This window comes from Tasmannia lanceolata, unplaced genomic scaffold, assembly GCF_043159265.1.
Source record: "Tasmannia lanceolata isolate RefF3 unplaced genomic scaffold, GAP_Taslan_0.1 ptg000026l, whole genome shotgun sequence".
Lineage (NCBI taxonomy): Eukaryota > Viridiplantae > Streptophyta > Magnoliopsida > Canellales > Winteraceae > Tasmannia > Tasmannia lanceolata.
This window is the reverse complement of record NW_027518703.1, coordinates 9267058-9281581: the sequence shown is the minus strand read 5'-3', so window position 1 is coordinate 9281581 and position 14524 is coordinate 9267058. Positions and strand designations below refer to the sequence as shown.

At 39.6% G+C, this 14524-nt stretch overlaps 1 pseudogene; it reads left to right on the top strand.

Annotated features, from left to right (window-relative positions):
• The first annotated feature begins 13170 nt into the window (after positions 1–13170).
• Positions 13171–13842, top strand: LOC143858491 (germin-like protein subfamily 2 member 1 pseudogene; annotated as a pseudogene).
• Positions 13843–14524: the final 682 nt, after the last annotated feature.

The following is a 14524-nucleotide window of genomic DNA, read 5'->3' as shown; positions in this document are numbered from 1 at the left end:
CAAGCACTAGTAATGACAATGGTTTTTTCTTCTTCTTAAAATTCAACTGTTAAATAAGGGTATATATTTTGTCATTTGGGCATCATTTTGTTCACCCAAATGGAGTTCCATTTTAGAAATATTTTCTATAAGGCTCCTATTCCTCGGAGTTTGTTTCTTTCAACCTAAAATGGGTTTAAAACAAATTCTAGGCCCATTTTCGATGTAAAAATGGCTGTAAAATTTATTTTATGCCAATTTTACATTGACAGAGTCAATGTGAAATGGGCGTGAAATAAATTTTGCGCCCATTATTTACTTAAATATGGGCATGAAATTTGTTTTAGGGTCCATTTTAAGTAGAAAGATGCAAAACTAAAGATAAAAACAAATAGAAAAGGATATGAATTGTGTTTCAACACTATTTCAAAAAAAAAATGAATTGTGTTTCAACAGTAAATATTCAGTCAAATGTTCTGGTAGAACAAACCGTGTCATTTGACTAGCTTTCAAAGTATGTATTGACAACTGACTTGTGCAATTTTTCTAGCTAAAGACCAAATCAAAGCATGGAGACTGCTAACTTGCTAAGCAGTTGCTTTCTGTTGGGGTTTCACGCAAAAGCAAATAGTCCCACATTGGATGAGTGAAATGGATGGGGATGGGTTTATAAGCAAGGTTTTAAATTTCGGTCCTCACCGAAACCGAAATTTTAGCCGAAATCCCGTAATTTCGGCCGAAATTTGGTAGAAGTTCTCGAAATGTCATTTTTTTTAGCCCAAATTACGGTAATTCATGTTGAAATTTGGTAAAGGAATTAAAAAAATATTATTTTATCAATAATTTTGCCAAAATTTCAGAAATTTCGGCCGAAATTTGGTAGATTTCGCTTGTTTCGGTTTCGGAACGTTTCGGTGTCAGCCCCGACCGAAACCCAAAATTTCGGTTGAAATTTAAAACCATGGTTATAAGGGAATGGGCACCCTCCCTCTAACAGCTAGCTTTTAAGGGTGAGTTCTAACCGGTTAAATCCCTTACAAATGGTATTAGAGCTCAGGGCGTGGTAACCCATATTTACCTTTGAGAGCGGAAATGTCTCTCAGGGGAGATCTCGGAAACCCCGGTGTAGTATCTCGTATTTCCCACATTGCCGCCACGTGGAGGAGTGAGATTATCCACGTTGCTTCCACAAGGAGGGGGAGATTGTTTGGATTTCACGCAAAAGCAAATAGCCCCACATCGGATGAGTGAAATGGATGGGGATGGGTCATCGGGAATGGGCGCCATCCCTCTAACAGCTAGCTTTTACTTTTAGAGGTGAGTTCTACCCGGTTAAATTTCCTACACTTTCTACCAAGCCCATGTGGATTGTATCTCTGCTGTATTCGAAACTTAAAGAAAGAGTAATTTATAAGGCCATTTAAAATTTTTATAGAAAAAAGATTCTTCTATTGAATGAATATGGTTGAACCATGGGCCAAAAATTGCATTGATTGGGCGAATACAGCTTGAAATAGGTGTCATGTAGGAAAGGAAACAGAGATGCTAGAGGTAAAGCGTGAGGAGTAGTGTACGTAACCGAAGAAAATTAATTCGGGTTCTGTCTTCACACTCATCATGTTTTTCCAATTTTAATTACACCCAACCTTAAGAGGTAAAAAATATTTTAATTAGACCCAATCTTAAGAGGTAAAGCGTAAGGACTGATTTTGTCCTCCTACTCTTTCGTAAAAACCAACGAGGAGACATCTGTCCATTTTCTTTTTCTTTTCCTGTTGCCACGTCATTCCGTCAAAATTTAATCTATTTTTTGGGATTTGTTAGGCAATTTCTGCAAAGCCACATACCCTATCTTTTTAGCAGATTTTGTCTTATTCATTTAATTCATCTTAGATGGCTGTTGTCTCCTGCAAAAGTGACCTGCGAAATTGCGTAGCAAAACCCTTATTTATAATTTCATATAGTTATTTGCTGTGGGTTCATCGCAAAAGGCATTTCTCAGATTGTTTGTCGCATGTCAGAGCATCCACCTCATGAATGAAGACAAAATCTGCTGAAAATCTCTTTGAGGGAGTAGAATAAGTCACTACCCTCTTTATCGCATGTCAGAGCATCCCTATCCTGCTTTCTCTTCTTCCTCTCTTCCACATCTTGGTTGTTTCTCTTAGTATGTCTTCTTTCTTTTTCATTAACAACTTTGAGATTGTATCACATCCGCCGTGACAAGTGTGTCGCCCAGAAACCAGCCTTTCACCTTTCTGTAAAGGGTTGCGATTTAAAAACAAGTTGTCTTTTTTGTGAGATTGATCTCAGTCCTTCAAAAGAAAGTAAAAGGCGGATTTCTGGGTGATGCACTTAGGCACGACAGCGGTGAAACAACCTCAGCAACTTTTAACCTCGCAAATAAGAATGTTCTTTCATGCCTAATTAAACAAATGTCTGCTATATCTCAGACATGAGGAAATGAACTAAATATATAGCATGGTTGTCGACACTAACTGCAAGGAGCTAATTATATATCAATAACGGTGACATTGCACTCCAATATCAATGGTCCTCTATCTGTATTGCCATGTTAGAGCAATTATTCCCAGTCTATTTTTCATTTGTGAAACAGCCTAGCTAGGATGGTAAACCTTAATCCCTGTGTTGATTGTTTTCTCTCTTTTCATTTATTTCAATACATTTCCTTAAATCCAGCGTAAAAATGGGTGGAATGTGTTTAGGACAGGTGGTACATTGGATCGAGCAAACCCTTAAGGAGTGAACACTCAACCATGGCACTGCATATTTGGTTTTGGTTGGATAACAACGAAGCAGGGATACCAAAAAGAAGAAGAAAAAGGCAAGCTCTCTCAGTTCGATGATCCAAGATTTGAATTGATGTTGTTTCATTGATTCATATTCCGTTGATGGAATTTGGTTATTCAAGGTGCACTAAGGTGTACAAAGTTGTGTTCATGGCTAAATGATTAAATCGTCCGACTCATTACTGGAAAATTCTTAGGTTCAATTAACGCTGGATGCACGCCAATGGGAACAGCCTCCTACCTTGAATATGTCCTTGAGTCCAAAAAATCAAATGCTATTAAACAATGAAAAGTGATGGAAGAAAACACCTTCACGTACAATATAGTCAATACATGTAGAGTTTTCATCTTCCCTTTCTGTCTGACTTTTTAACCAACTCAAAACTCCACTTCCTACCTACTCCTTCTAAGGCTAAACTACTACACACTAATTGTAATTCCTTCTAAGACTTATAACTCCTTACACATCCCACTAACAAACTTCTAATTCAACTAGGACTCTAACTTACATAACTTAAGGAAATAAGATTCTAGATTTCTTTGACTAGCTCAGACCCTACTAACTAAGAAGTCATCCTACATCAAATAAGGACATCAATTTATCTCCAACGATCAGTAATTCTGAGTTTTAAAAGCATCAAAATGGGTGTGCATACATGATTGTGATGTTTGTGATTTTGTGTTCTACTGATTTCATGGCCTGAATTATCTTGGACTGGTATTGCGTCTTCAAGGACTATTTTTTAATTTACGGAAATTTACTATATTAAAAACAAAAAGAGATTACAAATCCTTACATTTGATCCCTAAATAAGCTTATACCATACTGTAGTGAAGAGCACGAACCTCCGCTTGAAGTTGAGTCCATCATTCCAACCAGCCTAGATAGAAGACGTAGATGATATCGCCATTATTATCTCTAAACACCCGTCCATGGACCAATGCGTCTGCAAAGACAAAGGAGATATATACTAGAAGAGAAGAGAGGGGACCTGAAATAAAATCCTAGAGGGGGAGAGGTAAGGATGCCAAAGGCCACACGCTACGGTTTACATTTTCATGAGTATCATACATAAGAAAACTTTTGGTGGATATTATTTTGTCTAGCATCACTGGACAGGTGAGCTGACATAAAGCCAACTGATCGAGACCTTGTCAAATTTTAATCCAAATAGATTTTCATATAATATTTATTGATGGAATTTTTTTTTTTTTTTTTAAATAGCGATTTGTATTGATTAGAATAAAAAGACAAGGGAGCACCCGAGAAGGGGCAACCCAGAGAACAGAAACAAGAAAGAAGAAACAGAGAAGAAGAAGAAAAGATACAATAAAAATAACAAAATTATATTACGGGGGAAGATGATCGAACCAGAGAATACTCTCCCTCCCAACTCTCTGCTTGGCTAACACATCCGCCTTTTCGTTTGCCGACCTCTAAACGTGATTAAAGACAATAGCCGAACCCGCAACAAAATCCTCAATTTCATCAAATAACGCCAAAAATCTCTAAGGAGGAGTTACACCACCCTTCAACCACCGAATGACATTCAATGAATCCCCTTCAACAATAATATGGTCTAATACTTCTCTACTCAACTTCTTGATCCCAAAATAGGCAGCTTTGACTTCCGCCTCAGAAGAATTACACACACCAATAGGACCAGAAAAAGCCCAAAGTATCTCATCAAACTCATCACGGCAAAGACCGCCCACCCCCGCTGGACCCGGGTTTCCAAAACAAGCACCATCAAAGTTGATTTTCAACATTCCTAGCCTCGGAGGCTCCCATCTTTGGACTATGTTAATTTTCCTCTCAGTACTAAAGCACACTTCCCTCTAATGTTCCCAAAGATCAAAGGCCGATACAAAAAGAAAGGATGGAAGACATCTAACCCATGATATGACCAATGCTATAATCCGCATGTACAAATAATAAGGTGATTTGGCCAAACCCTTAAACACCCTAGAGTTTCTTTCCTTCCAAACCACCCACCACGTAGCTAGCAAACACACATTCCACAATAATTTTCCTATCTTTTTCCATGGCATAAACCCCCAAATACTCAAAAGATTCTGAATAGTTCTAGGGAAGACCCAAGTGATTCCAAGCCTCAGAAAGATACATCTCCATATGATCCTGGTGAAAGAACAGTGCATGAACAAATGATCCACATATTCCCCATCATTAAGAGAAAGAGGGCAGTGATCAATTAGCAACAACCCACGATTTCTCCAGAAGTTAATGGTTTGTATCCTTTGACGACAAACGGCCCAATCGAAGATACTAACCCAAGGTGGGCAATGAAAATTCCATTCCTTTGCTGAAAATGCAGGAACAGAAGGAGGCATCGAACCATTATAAAAAGATTTGACAGAGAAAATGCCGGATGATTCCACTGTCCATATTCTTTTGTCTTGACCCCCACGTTTTACATAGCACTTATTAAGGAGCCGCCGCAACCGAGATTCATCCTCACTTTCCCACTCAAAAAGGATTCTTCTAAAGGCAGGACACCATATCAACTTACCACCACTACGATCAAAACATTCACAAACAAAGGCTTCTTTGTTAACAGCCACCCGATACAGCCTAGGGAACAAGATCCTTAACTGCTCCTCTTCACACCACACATCACTCCAAAACTTAATTCTTTCACCACCATAGACCCTGAACCTCACCTTTAGATTAAAGGAGCAAGCTAATTTCAGATATCTCTCCACGCAGTCAACCACTTTTTCTTATATTCGTCCTTTGATTCCCACCCACTCGGAATACAGCCATACTTACTACAAATCACCTTAGCCCATAAATTAGACTGCTCTTCCTCAAATCTCCACAACCATTTCCCCAATAAGGCATGGTTAAACTCCTTAAACCTCCTAATGCCCAAACCTCTAAACTTTATAGGTATACATACATCCCTCCAGTTTACCAAAGAGATGCCTTTCTTCTCCTCATACCCACCCCACAAAAATCTACGCTGAATCTTTTCAATACACAAGGCAACACTAACCGGACACATGAAAATTAATCGTAGTGGTGGTAAGTTGATCACTTCCAAACACTCCCAAAAAGAGAACATTTATTGATGGAAAATTGATCTCCTTTTTTGAAAATAAGGAAGAAATTGAAAATTACAAACGATTTGGTCATTTTCACAAAGTTTGGTGGGGATTCAAGGTCTCTTATTTATGTTTTTTTGTTGCACGTATCATGATATGAGATTCCCCTTTTTTTACACAAAACGGATTTCCATTTTGCCAACAGTCCTCTTGATGGCAAACACTTCCAAAAAGAGAACTGTTATTTGAAAATAAAGGTAAAGTAAAAAATGACCGATGATTTGGTCATTTAACAGTATTTTTTTTATGGGTAAGCTAGGGTTTTGCGGGGACCCCTACCGATTTATTTCAAAATAGAGATGATACAAGGAAAGCACAAAGCATACCCTAACTTGGAAAATGCAAGGAAGGGATGAACCAAGGCTCAACACACATATGAGTGAGCAGACACTAAGCCTAAGAGATCAAGATGCTCAATACTTCTGACTTACATAATCGGCTAATTTGGATGGGATATGTTGGACTCTTTGAGAGCGTTTTGGCTAACTTTTCTTACGAATTTCCTACCATGTTTCATTTGGTTCAACTTCTGGGATTACTTGGGCGGCCTCTTTATCCTTCTTCTCAATGGAAAATTTTTTCTTTTCAGGATTTGAAGTTATCCCCTTTGCAGGACGTGCTTTCGTTGTGAGTAGCTCTTGCTAACTCCTCCTCGACTCCTCGTAAAATGCTTACGTATGAGTGAGCATTTTACAGTAATTTGGAGAAGCCCTTGTGTCCGGTTTCTCTAAGGGCTACTGTGAGTTTAGCATCCATTTTACGTGTAAAGAAACATGCCAATGTAAAACCAATTTTGTGCCCATATTTTAACTTATTAAAAATGCATGTAAAATTTATTTTAGAACCCATTTTAAGTAGAAAGAAGCAAAACAAACGATGATAAGGAATGGAAAACACTTACAAAAACAAAGCATGGAGACTGCTAAGCAGTTGCTATGGACCAAACCGATGTATAATATATCTATGTTGTATCGATCAAAAATTAAAGAAAGAATCACTTATAGCCATTTTAGCTTTCTCAAGAAAAAACGTCTTCTCTTGATTAAAGATGGTTGAACCATGGGCCAAAAAATGCACTGATAAGACAAATCTACCATATTGTCATTAGGCTTTTGCCTTTTTAGTGTTAACCAGTCATCTCTAGACAATTGATCGGATGGCTCAGATTACCTGATAGATGAGTTCTTGGATAACATGTGGTTGCAAGTTGCAACAACAAGCGACCCAACCCTCTTTAAATAGGTGTTGTGTAGAAAAGGAAACAGAGACGCTAGCTAGAGGTAAAGCGTAAGTCTAAATTTAATCATGACTGATAGGGATTTGCTAGGCAATTTCTGCCACAGCCAAATCATGGCTTACTATTGCAGGAGACAATAGCCACGCAGGCTCACCTTTCAGCAAATTTTGTCTTATTCATTTAATGCATCCGAAGTGGCTATTCTCTCAAGCAAAAGTCAGCCAGCAAATGCCTTTCCGCAAAATTCCCTAGCATATACCTGTTGATTATTATGGAAACAATATAATTGGCTCTACAAATTGATGGTGCATGGACTTTATGCATATATAGACACATGTGTTGTATATATATAGACATAATCTCCCCTCCATATCTCAAACAACTCATTGAGAAATCATTTTTCAGGACAATTTAAAGTAGACCAAGCGTGGCCTCTTTGTCCCTTGGAAGTTCCCCCTTGCTCCTAATAATAAACTATTGGGATAATTACATTTACACCCCCTCTAGTTTCTGACACATCCACTTCAACCCCTATAGTTTAAAAAGTGACAAAGACATCCCCTCTAGTTTCGTTTTGTTTAAGGTTTGCCCTCTCAGCTGAAGGTTCGTCCATAGATTGAAGGGTTAGGATGATCCGATGGCGCTTTGGATTCGGGTATGGGCCCACATTATTTGGATGATCCAAAGCGTTCATTTGATGGGTCCTGACATAGATAGGGTGTGCCCAAAAAATCAGCTCCATCGGATCATCCTAACCCTTCAATCTATGGACGAACCTTCAACTGAGGGGGCAAACCTTAAACAAAACGAAACTAGAGGGGATGTCTTTGTCACTTTTAAACTATAGGGGTTGAAGTGGATGTGTCAGAAACTAGAAGGGGTGTAAATGTAATTATCCCTAAACTATTATGATCATTTGGTGGAAAGAACTTTCCCAATAAAAAAGGCGTATAAAATTCCACCCTCTTCTCTGTCTTTTCTCTGCAAGAAGCTAAACAAAAGGGAGTGGAAATATAATCATATTTAGGGAGAAACAAGCAAAAGGTGGAAATATCATTTCCCAATATATTAAATACTGTTACTCAAATAATTAGATTCTCTGGGCACATGATGAAATTGTAACATATTTACAAGAAATAGCACGCGCGATGCAGTGATGCAGAGATGTGATTAGGGCTGGCAATTTCACTCGGAAAAGCGGGGATCCGCCCCGCCCCGCTTGGGGAGGGGATTCCCCGATTTGAGTGGGGAAGGGGAAGGGGAAGGGGAAGGGGATTTAAAAAATTCCCCGGTGCGGGGAAGGGGAGGAGAAGGGGATGGAGTTGGCCCTGCCCCGCCCCGCCCCGCATTAATGCCATTTTTTTCTTGTATTTTTTAAGTGTTTTTTTTTTTTTGGGAAAACTACTAGAAACCCCTTGGATCAAAACATATCTACAAGATTCTCCCAAAATTTTCATAATTTCCATTAGTATAGTTTTGTCCCTGACATAGCTTTTTATGTTTTCTTTTACCCATAATCCATTGGGCATTGTCCCTCATTATATTAGTATATTACCCTTAGAAATCCCTAAAATCTCTCCCTCGAACTATTACTGTAAGGCAACATTAAATTCTTTGAAAATCTCCCTCCCCCAAATAAAGGCAACATCTCTCTGATGAGTGATGAGATTTTATATGGTGTGTGCTCGTATAGTCCATTATTTTTCAAAAAGTAATGTATGGGCTACGCCATAGGATGGTCCAAACCGTCCATTTGATAGGCTACAATTTAAAAGTACTTTACAGGCCACACCATAGATCATCCAAACCGTCCATTTGATGGGCCACAACGTAAATAGATTGCGGCCCAAAAATCATTTCCATAGGATGATTGCAACCCTCCGATCTATAGAAGGTACCATAATATGCAATTCCTCTATATAGCAGAGGGTTGGGATTATCCTATGGAAATGATTTTTGGGCCACAACCTATTTACGTTGTGGCCCATCAAATGGACAGTTTGGATCATCCTACAATGTGCCCATCAAGTGGAAGGTTTGGATCATCCTATGCCTATGGTAGTATGGTGTGCCCATCAAATGGACGGTTTGGATCTTCCTATGGAGTGGCAAGTACAATACTTTTTAGCAAGTGGGATTGGGAATTAGGGATCTGCTAGGGACTAGTGATCAATTAAATGAATCTGAGAGCAACCACCTTTGTCCCCAGGTTAATAAAATGAATAAGACAAGCTACTCTCACATGCAACAGTCAAGCCGCAACATGCATGAAGTGATTGTCTCTATCAAATCTTTAGTTTTAAACCTAACATTTAACAAAGTAAAATGAGAAAGTAAAGTGACTGTCCCCGAAGGATGCGGGGCGGGGAAGGGGAGGGGATGGGGATTAGATATTCCCCGTCGGGAGGGGAGGGGGATTCCCCACCATCCCCGCAGTGGGGAGGGGAAGGAGAGGGGGGAAATTCCCCGCAGAGGGAAAGGAGTAGGGGACCCCAACATCCGGCCCCGACCCGCCCCGTTGCCAGCCCTAGATGTGATTCATGCAAAACGAATGTGCTATTATAACCAATATTTAAAGGAAATGATATATTCGCCCCCTTTTTCTTCCCTGAGCCACCCTCTTCCAGTGTAAAAGAAGCAGGAGGTAGCCATGGAAAGAAAAGGGATCGAATATATCACTTCCCATATTTTATTGGTAAACTTTAGAAATCATACATTTTTAAGGTTTAAATAATAGAGTGGGGTCGGCAAGATGACCTAACTTTTCCCGTGCATAGGTATTTAGTATAGATAAGGTAGTTATTAGTCAATGAGAAATTTACATTTATAAGCTATTTAATATTTATTAATAAATTGACTTGAGGTTATTTAATAGTTAGATGGGGGAGCCTTGTAACTCATTCCATTCTTTAACACAGTGGTAGGGGTCATGCAAAACCCCAGCTTAAAAAAAGGGCAACCCAGTGCACAAGGCTCCCCCATTGCGGGGTCTAGGTGCAAAACCCCAAGCTTACCGACCAAAAAGAAAAAGAAATTTACATTTATAAGATATTTAATAGTTAAAAGGAAACTTTTACAAGGTTTTAAGTCGCACCCCAGGTATTCTCCCCTCATGTGTAGTATAAACTTATATATTGTACATAGATAGACATGATACTGGTAGCTATAGAGAAATTTATGCCCGATATGTTTCGGTTTGCAAACAATCATACCCATAATATAAAAAAAATTGTAATGCACACATTACTCGTCAAAATATGATCGTATAATATCCGTTATCGTATAATCCATTTGGATCTAGGGTAAAAAAATGTGTTTGGAAAAAAATCATGAAAAATTAACCTTCCATCAAATAAAATTTCTGGGGTCAAGCATATCAAAATCTACCTTGAAAAAGACGAACATTTTAATTTTGAAAATAATTTTTATGAAAAAAATGAGTTAGCCAAATAGGGGTGGCAACGGGGCGGGTCGGGGCCGGATGTTGGGGTCCCCTTCCCCTTCCCCTCTGCGGGGAATTTTCCCCCTCCCCTTCCCCTTCCCCTCTGCGGGGATGGTGGGGAATCCCCCTCCCCTCCCCGCGGGGAATATCTAATCCCCTTCCCCTTCCCCTTCCCCTTCCCCTCCCCGCATCCTTCGGGGACAAAATCCCCGCCCCGCCCCCTCTTTGGAACCCAACCAAACCAGCAAACAGAGCTTCTTTCTTCTACGTCCATTACAGACAATATTGTGATGAATGCTATGATTCTATTCATGTGATCAACAAACAGATAGACAAAATAAGAAATGCATGGATGAGACAACAAACATAAATAACAACAGGACCTCATCTTTCAGCAATTTTCTGCATAAATTATGGAATGATAAATAGGAAATGAGCACCAGGATTACCTTCATTAACAGGCAGCCAATGTGCAAAAAGTAACTATTTCAGTAGTCACAATGAACTTTAAAAGTCCATAAGTGGGCGCTCACACACGCAAAATAATGTTCATTAGTTCATTCTGTATAGCATGTTAACCCCCAGATGAGCATGAGAAATGAGAATGGAGAAGAGAACAAAATCAACAAATGACTTATTTATTTAACTGCAATTCAGTCTAGTGCTGACATGAAACAAATTTCTAGTAGCTAAATTTTTCTTGTTGAAAATTAAAACCTGCAATCCAACCCTAAAATTCTGTTGGCACTACGATTTTTTGATAATTGCATACACTCAGCGTCTCAGGCTCTCAGCTTGTCTTTATTATTTCAACATCTGTGAAAAGGTTATTATAGTTCCCAAAATGCTCTCAGAAGCTAATTAAAAGGAAAAGACAAGCTAAGTTTATGTTTGGGGGAATCTTGTAGCCGATCCACAGAGCTTCTAGTAGTTTTCCTTAAAAAAAACACTTAAAAATTTACAAAAAATGGCATTGATTAGCGGGGCGTAGCGGGGCGGGGCGGGGTGGGGCGGGGCGGGTCGGGGACAACTCCATCCCCTTCCCCTTCCCCTCCCCGCACCGGGGAATTTTTATATTCCCCTTCCCCTTCCCCTTCCCCTTTCAAATCGGGGAATCCCCTCCCCAAACGGGGCGGGGCGGGGCGGATCCCCGCTTTTTCGGGTGAAATTGCCAGCCCTATAGCCAAATGCTGAAAAACTCATTTTCAAGGAAAAACTTTCCAAGTTTTTTTTTTTAAATTTTTTTATCTTTAATGTCACAAGGTTTAAGAAGAAGCATGGTTGGTTTGCAACAGCCAAACTTTATCAAACCTAACTTTATGCTTGAGTTATCCGTTTTCCCATCGGAAGAGACATTTGAGTCAACTAAAGTAGGCAGAATGTTAATTTGTGGAGCAATTTATCCCCAATGCTTACGTATGAGTGAGCATTTTACAGTAATTTGGAGAAGCCCTTGTGCCCGGTTTCTCTAAGGGCTCCTGTGAGTTTAGCATCCATTTTACGTGTAAAGAAACATGCCAATGTAAAACCAATTTTGTGCCCATATTTTAACTTATTAAAAATGCATGTAAAATTTATTTTAGAACCCATTTTAAGTAGAAAGAAGCAAAACAAACGATGATAAGGAATGGAAAACACTTAACAAAACAAAGCATGGAGACTGCTAAGCAGTTGCTATGGACCAAACCGATGTAGAATATATCTATGTTGTATTCAAAAATTAAAGAAAGAGTCATTTATAGCCATTTCAGCTTTCTCAAGAAAAGAAAGTCTTCTCTTGATTAAAGATGGTTGAACCATGGGCCAAAAAATGCACTGATAAGACAAATCTACCATATTGTCATTAGGCTTTTGCCTTTTTAGTGTTAACCAGTCATCTCTAGACAATTGATCGGATGGCTCAGATTACCTGATAGATGAGTTCTTGGATAACATGTGGTTGCAAGTTGCAACAACAAGCGACCCAACCCTCTTTAACCTAAGAAACCAAAGAAAAGAATTTGGGGTTATGTCTCTACTTACACTCATCAAATTTTTCCATTTTAATTACACCCATTCTTAAGAGGTAAAACGTAAGGACTAATATTGTTGTTTTGGTTCCAGAAGAAAACGCAGAAGATTAACGGTCATTATCTGGCTTTTGTCTCCTCTTTACACATACCAGAATCGGAAAATAAATAGGGAGACATCTTACCCTTTTCTTTGCCTAGTCTAAATTTAATCATGACTTATAGGGATTTGCTAGCCAATTTCTGCCAAAGCCAGATCATGGCTTACTATTGCAGGAGACAATAGCCACGCAGGCTCACCTTTCAGCAAATTTTGTCTTATTCATTTAATGCATCCGAAGCGGCTATTCTCTCAAGCAAAAGTCAGCCAGCAAATGCCTTTCCGCAAAATTCCCTAGCATATCCCTATTGATTATTATGGTAACAATATAATTGGGTCTACAAATTGATCGTGCATATGCATATATAGACACCTGTGTCCTGTATAGAGAGACATGGTCTCCCCTCCAAATCTCAAAACAACTCATTGAGAAATCATTTTTCAGGAGAAATTAAAGTAGAACAAGCATGGCCTCTTTGTCCCTTGCAAGTTCCCCCTTGCTCCTAATCCTCTCCTTATCAGTGTTACTCCATCATTCTTGCTATGCAGCAGACCCTGATCCTCTGCAGGACATCTGTGTTGGACAACCAAACGCCACAAATATATTTCTGAATGGATTCCCCTGCAAGAATCCAACTACAGTAACGTCGGACGACTTCTTCTCCGAACTCGTAGCCAAAGAAGCCAACACAATAGATATCTTTGGGGTTGGTTTAACTCCTGGCAATGCCACGAGTTACCCAGGGCTCAACACTCAAGGGTGTTCAATCCTCCGTATCGACTATAATCGCGGAGGGATCGTTACCCCTCACATGCATCCTCGCGCGACTGAGCTCTTATATATATTAAGGGGAAGAGTGAATGCTGCGTTTGTGACCACTGATAATGTTCTCTACTCAAAGGACTTGAAGACTGGAGATCTTTTTGTGTTTCCTAGGGGGCTGGTACACTACAATTACAATCTGGGGAAGGGGAAAGCAGTAGCACTTGCATTTTTTAATAGCCAGTTGCCAGGAACACAGTTCATTCCCCTCTCCCTCTTTGCTTCAAATCCTACTATTCCTGATGAAGTTTTGGAAAAGTCTTTCCTAGTAGCCAAACAAACTGTGGAAGCCATCAAAGCCAACTTTACTTCCTAAGCTACTAATACTACTTATGCTTCTCCGTATAGAATATCTTTCAGGGAGGAGAATATAAGTCACTACCATCTTTGTCGCTTGTAATTCCTCACTAGAGGAGCTTTTTTTTTTGTTTGTTAAGAATAATGTGTTCTGGTGTATTATGATGGGACCCATCATCACCAATGACATCTTGTCATTCCATATTATAGGAGACAATATCTAATAAAAGAATAATGAGAGCTGTATTTTTCATTTTTTGGATAAATTTGAGTTATTAGGGAGATTATGAGGGATCCGGGTACCACTAGTCAACTAGCCCTCAAAAGCTAGCCATTAAGGGGAGGGTGCCAAATCCTTATAAGCCCATCCACATGTTTCAACCTTTCCGATGTGGGATCTTTTGGTTTCACGTGGAACCCTAACAATCACCCCCTCCACGTGGTAGGAACATGGGAACTACAAGATCTTCCCCGAGGGATTTTTCCATCCTCAGAAGCATACCGGGGTTATCGAGATTCTTCCCCAAGGGATTATTCCGTCCTCGGACGTACACCGGGGTTACCATGCCCCGGTTCTGATAGCACTTGAGGGATTCGGGTAGAACTCACCCTTAAAAGCTAGCCGTTAAGGGGAGGGTGGCCAAATCCTTATAAGCCCATCCACATCTTTCAACCTTTCCGATGTGGGATCTTTTGGTTTC